Source organism: Leopardus geoffroyi, chromosome C2 (assembly GCF_018350155.1).
Source record: "Leopardus geoffroyi isolate Oge1 chromosome C2, O.geoffroyi_Oge1_pat1.0, whole genome shotgun sequence".
Taxonomy (NCBI): Eukaryota; Metazoa; Chordata; class Mammalia; order Carnivora; family Felidae; genus Leopardus; species Leopardus geoffroyi.
In genome coordinates, this window is record NC_059333.1 from 68,043,440 (window position 1) to 68,049,884 (window position 6,445).

Here is a 6,445-nt window from a genome sequence, read left to right on the forward strand (position 1 = left end):
CATTCCCTACTTAGCTAACTCTGGGGTTAAACTTGGTTTACATCTCTGGCACCTTCTTTTACAGCCTAAAGCAGTTTCTCAAACTTTATTTACTCACATACTCATTAAATAAGAATTAAAAAGACTACCTCTCTTATGAAAGTTATATTATTTAAAGTAGTTATGTTTGGTCTTTCAAACACATATACACATATGGGTTTTCAAACTTTGTATGTCCTTCTCCTCCTCTTACTACAAAGTGATTCCAAGACTTGTCTTCTCACACCTGAAGATCACTGCCTTACAGCTGCTTAGACTGGAAAATTCCAAGTTGGAAAGCCCTCCAAAAACCTCACTTCGCCTTTCTGCTGGTAAAGAACATCAGTTTTCCATGAACTCTACTATATATATATATATATAGCTAACCTAACACTTACTTCGTGGAACAGCCAGTTCCAGGTAAGACCTTGACTTGACTTCCTCAGTCCATTCTTCCACATGGTCAGGATCCAAAGTATGAGAGGGAATAAGAATCCCTGTATTTGTCCTTCTTCCCTGTCCACCTAAGACCATGAGCCTAGATATGATCAACTCGATAACCATATAACTGGTTACACTAGCTCCAAGAATAAAACATAGGGAATCCTAAGTTATGGTCAGTCTGCGCAAAATATCTTCAAACTGTAGAGAAGGAGAGAAAGAAGTTACCTGCTTTTAAATCCATACATGATGAAGAGCAGCGTTGAAACTTCTGGAGGATAGCAGTGGTCCCTGCTGCGCAGGGACCCTGCTGCGCACCTACTTTGCTGAGCCACACAGTTACATCAAGGGCATCAGGAAGGATGTCATCCATGCTCTGGGTTGTGACACACTCCTTGCCAAGTGTGTCCTCAGGGATCCCTACAAGTATAAGAAACAGAGCTGTTCTTCACGGCTTATGGCATCCACGTTAGCTAGTTCGCGTACTGCGGCAAGAAGGCCCAGCTCAGCACTGGCCATGTGCTCGCAATGGACACCATTCCCGAGAGCACCATCATATGTTGCCTGGAGGAGAAGCTGATGACAGAGGCAAGCTGGCCAGAACCTCCAAGAATGACGCCGTCATCACCTACCGCAACCCCAAGACCAATGAGACCCAAATGAAGCTGCGCTTAGGCTCCAAGAAGGTCATCTCTTCAGCCAACAAAGCTGTGGTCAGCGTGGTGGCCAGAGGGGACTGCACTGACAAGCTCGGTTGCTGTGCCTACCACAAGTATAAGGCAAAGAGAAATTTCTGAGCACGCCTGCGGGGTGAGGCCATGAACTCTGTGGAGCATCCCTTTGGAGGTGGCAACCACCGGCACATTGTCAAACCTGATACCATCTTCAAAAATACCCCTGCTGGCTGCAAAGTGGGTCTCATTGCTAAACAGGGGACTGGACATCTCAGGAGAACCAAGACAGTGTAGGAGAAAGAGAACTAGGACTGGAGAGGCTCAATAAAGGGTATCTTTTCTGCCACTTAAAAAAATTAAAAATGAGGGGCGCCTGGGTGGCGCAGTCGGTTAAGCGTCCGACTTCAGCCAGGTCACGATCTCGCGGTCCGTGAGTTCGAGCCCCGCGTCGGGCTCTGGGCTGATGGCTCAGAGCCTGGAGCCTGTTTCTGATTCTGTGTCTCCCTCTCTCTCTGCCCCTCCCCCGTTCATGCTTTGTCTCTCTCTGTCCCAAAAATGAAATAAACGTTAAAAAAAAAAAAATGAAAAAAAAAATGAAAAATGAAAAATAACAACAAAAAACAGCACACTTTTTCTGGAAAGAGACGGGGATTATAAAATGACCTTTCTCCATATAAAAGTATTTCTCTGTTAAGGAGCCTCAGCAGAAAAGAGGAGGTAGGCGGGGTGTGGGGGCGGGGGGAGGGGTGGGCAGTGCTGGGAACATTGAGTGAGCACACTGAGCCAGGGCCCTTGCAGCATTCAGTCACATCATCTCTCGTGAGCCTGTCCCACCTGGGAAGTCACTAGAGACTATTATCACCCTTGGGGCTCATGAGGAATCAGGGGCCTTACCCCAGGCCGCTTAGATACCAAAGAAGATCTGGGACTGAATTCAGAGCTCCCTAGAAAAGCAGTTATCCATTCTATTTGTGTGTCTCTCTAACTCTCATATTTATCCATGGCTATTTCTGTCTCGCTTCCAGATCTCCTCCCTATAAAGCATTAGGTAACTTATGTTCAAATAATTAAAGTTCCCTGACAGTTAGTTGGCCAACCAAATCAGGTGAAAAAGCTTGAAAGTGAAGTTGCCCACTGAGAATTTACCAGATAGTATAGCCTGCAGTATTCTCTGTCCAATCCTTATCACAAATCCAGTAATGAGAAATGTGATTTTTGCAGGATAGCCAGAGAAAATATCTCTTGCTCTAAATACTACAAAGTTAACTCTTAGATTAAGCCAGAACATTAGGGACTCTGATAAGCCTCTATTTGATTTCACTAAATTGTAAAACATGTGACATCGTTAACCTGCACTGAAAATTAATATAAAAAAGTATACTTTTAAAGTTCTAAAGCAAATTTTAAAGTTTCTAAATATTATAAACTAATTCTTAAAATGCCCAAATCACTACTTCATTCCTTTGAAACAGTGTGACGGAATGTCAGATATTTTTAAATAACTCCATGATACTATCAGAATTTGCACAGATTGTATCCTGCAACTCTGTCCCATAACTCTTCCCATTAGTATTCTTGTAAGAATTTTTGAAAATTTTATTAATTTCTACAGAAAATATAGAAATTATAGTCGGTATAAATCTCAATCCATAAGCACAAGTATTAAAGGAATATAATGATTTTCTAAATTTCTGCTTCTGTTTTGAGCTCTCATCTCACAGGGAAACAGTCTTAATTCTTTGACTTAATTCTTTTCCCTCACTCACTCTGGGTGCCATTGTTCCAGAAACTTATGTAGTGCCAAAGATGGGGAATAGGAGTCACAATCTGGTTCCAACTCTCAAGTGCACCCAATTTACAGTGCAGATGCCCACCATTCCAGTCAGCACGCCCCTCTGCTCCTGCCTGACTTCCCAGGCAGCAGAATCTTTGCAAGGCTGCCTAGGACCCATACACCTAGATATACTTTGAAGCTATTTCCTTTTTAAGGTTTTTTCTACCATCCTCCTTTGTTCCAACCCCCCTCAAAATCTCTGTTCATTCACCACTTCCCTTCCCCTTAGTCAGGACAATATTTTTCAAGTCTCGTTACAATTTCAGACAGACAGCTTGTCTACCCACTCTCTATTCTAGAATTTAACCTCTTAGAAACAGAAGCCAGAAAGTCTTTCAGACTACATCTGCTTTCTAACATGCAACATCTGTCCTTTGAGGAATGGATGAGCAGAGGGTGACCACTAGCTTGAATGGGTAAGGGAAAAGCAGAAGAGTAAAAATATAGGTAAATACCTGAAATATTATCTGGCCCCACTTTTATTTGTTGGTATTTACCTAGGTTCTCAGATATCTTTCTTAAATAATTCTATGTCTATTATTGTCATCCTTACTGAAATAGGTTGGTAAACTTTTACTTCTAACCGCACTTTCCTCAATTGAGTATTTCCCTCTACTGTGGCCTATGTCTCCTTAATACCAAGGATCCAGGGACCTGAAAATATAAACTAACACTGACCCACAAAATCAGGACATCTGATCATCTTCGCCAAGGAAATTGGGAATAGCAACATCCTCTAATCATTTATCGATTTATCATATATGTGGGCAGGACTTTATACAGAACAAAGGTTATGCAGCATTATTTATTTTAGCAAAAATTGGAAACAACCTAAATGTTCAGTAATAGAGAATTATTTAAATAGAGTAAGATCACAGGGTAAAATTCTATGCAGCTGTTAAATGTCAAATTATAAAATATGTGATGATATAGGAAAATATTCACAGTAAAAATAATAAACCCAGATAAGCTATGCAATTACAACTTTATAAAGTACATATTTGAATACAGCCTATAGAAAAAGGCTGGAAAGTTCCTCACCTAGATGTTAAAAAGGATCCCTGTGTGATGGTATTAGGAGAATTATTAATGATAATTATTTTCTTTCCATATTTTAAAACATCTTTACACTGTGTATATATTGTTTTCATAATCAGAGAAATAATGTTATTTGAAAGACAAAAAGCATTGACTGAGCTTCTTATTTGTGCCCCATCTACATGCTATACCTCAGCAAAAGGATTTTTAAACATAAATGAGAGCAGAGATCTTCAACAAGAATAAGAAAGAAAAGAAACATCTGCTGAGATCATCTCAGCCCTGGTTAGGTTTCCTTGCTCACCAAAGAAATGTTTTGCAATAATTAAATTTCTTGGCTATCCCATAGAAAATATACTATCTTGGTTTTTTTTTTTTTAATTCTGAGATAATAATATGCTTAGTAAAAGCATTTTGCAAATCATGTGTACACTAATTGCTGATCCAAAGAGGAGACTGTAGTGTAAGGGTACTGCCTCACCACAGTTGACTACAGAACTAGGAAGTAACTTGAATATGTCATACAGGCTTCCAATGCCCTGGTTCGCAGGTTAAGTGAGTCATCAGGAACTGATTGCGTAAAATTCTGGTCTGACTACTTGTCCTGGACTTCATAACTCCTGACTCCACCCTTTGTCTCCAGGCTCTGCTCTGGCTGTCTGACAGCCGCACCTACTCATACAGGCTTGCAGATTAGATGAGGCAGAACAATGGTACTTAGAAGGAGGAATGGAACTTGACCCAGTCATGCCTGGGGAAGAATAATGAATGTGAAGGATAAGAACCCACCCGTCATTACTGAATCGGGGCCTGATTTCAACCTACAGCCACTCTGCTTTTCTTCGTATATCTGAATCAGTTATCAAGCTCCATTCGGAGTTTTAAAGTGGTTTGCTTCATTCAAAAATGTCATCTTCTGCTATCTTCTGTTTGTTTTGAGTATTGCTTTATAACTAGAATGGTAGAAGGAGGATGGTTGCTATCTTTGTGCTGAGAACTGTAACCTAGTTAATGTTCTTTTAAGCAACTCTGACAGTCAAAATTACATCCTGAGTCTCTAGCTCTAGGTGACCTTCAATTAACATTAGTTTAACCTCCAGGATTTTAATCATCCTCAATTCATTCGCCCCCTGTATTCAACTATTTACTGAATGCCTGGAATGTGTAAAACACTGTGTGAGGCACTAAGGATAAAACTGTGAGCAAAACAGATATGGTCCCTGCCTAAGAAGCTTATGGCTTAGACGGTACAGACCAAACACACAAAAGCGAAATAAACAATCGAAAACAACAGAAAAAGCAAAACAGGCAATTCTAAAACACTGTGGCAAAAGCTCTGATAGAGAAATTACAAAGCACTACAGGAGTATGCAGCAGAGACACACAGATGTCAGAGGTGGGTTGGAGGGATGGGATGGGAAATAACATTTCAGAGAGGCCTTCCTTGTATTAGTTTTCTAGGGCTGCCAGAACAAAGGCACCCACAGACTGGGTGCCTTAACCAACAGAAATTTGTTTTCTCACAATTCTGGAGGCTAGAAATCTGAGATCAAGGTGTCAGCAGGGTTGCTTTCTACTGAGGCCTCCCACCTTGGCTTTTCTATGGTCATCTTCTCTTTGTCTTTCCATGGCCTGTATATTTGTGTCCTAAGTTCCTTTTCTTGTAAGGACACCAGGCATATTGGGTTAGGGCCCACCCTAGTGACCTCATTTTAACTTAATCACACATCTTTAAAGGCCCTATCTTTCAATACAGTCATATTCTGAGGTACTAGAAATTAGAGCTTCAACATATGAATGGGGAGATACATAATTTAGTCCATAACAGGCCTGATAAAGAGGAATCAGGCAAATGGAAGCATAGAGAAGGCATGAGCAAAGAAGCAAAGAATAAGGCACGCTAAGAGAATTTTGCAAGAACCAAATCAGAAAGGTCCTTTTTAAAAAAAAATTTTTTTTTAATGTTTATTTTATTTTTAAGAGACAGAGCACAAGTGGGGAAGGAGCGGAGAGAGAGGGAGACACAGAATCCGAAGCAGGCTTCAGGCTCTGAGCTGGCCGCACAAAGCCTGATGCGGGGCTTGAACTCACGAACCACGAGATCATGACCCGAGCTGAAGTTGGCGCTTAACCGAGTGAGCCACCCAGATGCCCCAGAAAGGTCTTATAAGGGGCACCTGGATGTCTCAGTAGGTTAAACCTCTAACTCTTGATTTCATCGCAGGTCATGATCCCAGGGTCATGGGATCGAGCCCCACATTGGGCTCCACACTGTGCATGGAGCCTGCTTGGAATGCTCTTTCTCTCTTCCTCTGTCCCTCTCTCTCATTCGTGCTCTTGCTCTCCTTCTCTCTCTCTCTCTCTCAAGTAAATAAATTTTTAAAAAAATTTTAAAGTTCTTATAAGCCATGTTAAAGGGTGAGAATTATATCCTGAGAAC

The 6,445-nt window shown here is 41.1% G+C and overlaps 1 pseudogene; it reads left to right on the forward strand.

The window, feature by feature from the left end:
• The first annotated feature begins 211 nt into the window (after positions 1–211).
• Positions 212–1,499, forward strand: LOC123610340 (annotated as a pseudogene).
• The last annotated feature ends 4,946 nt before the right edge of the window (positions 1,500–6,445 follow it).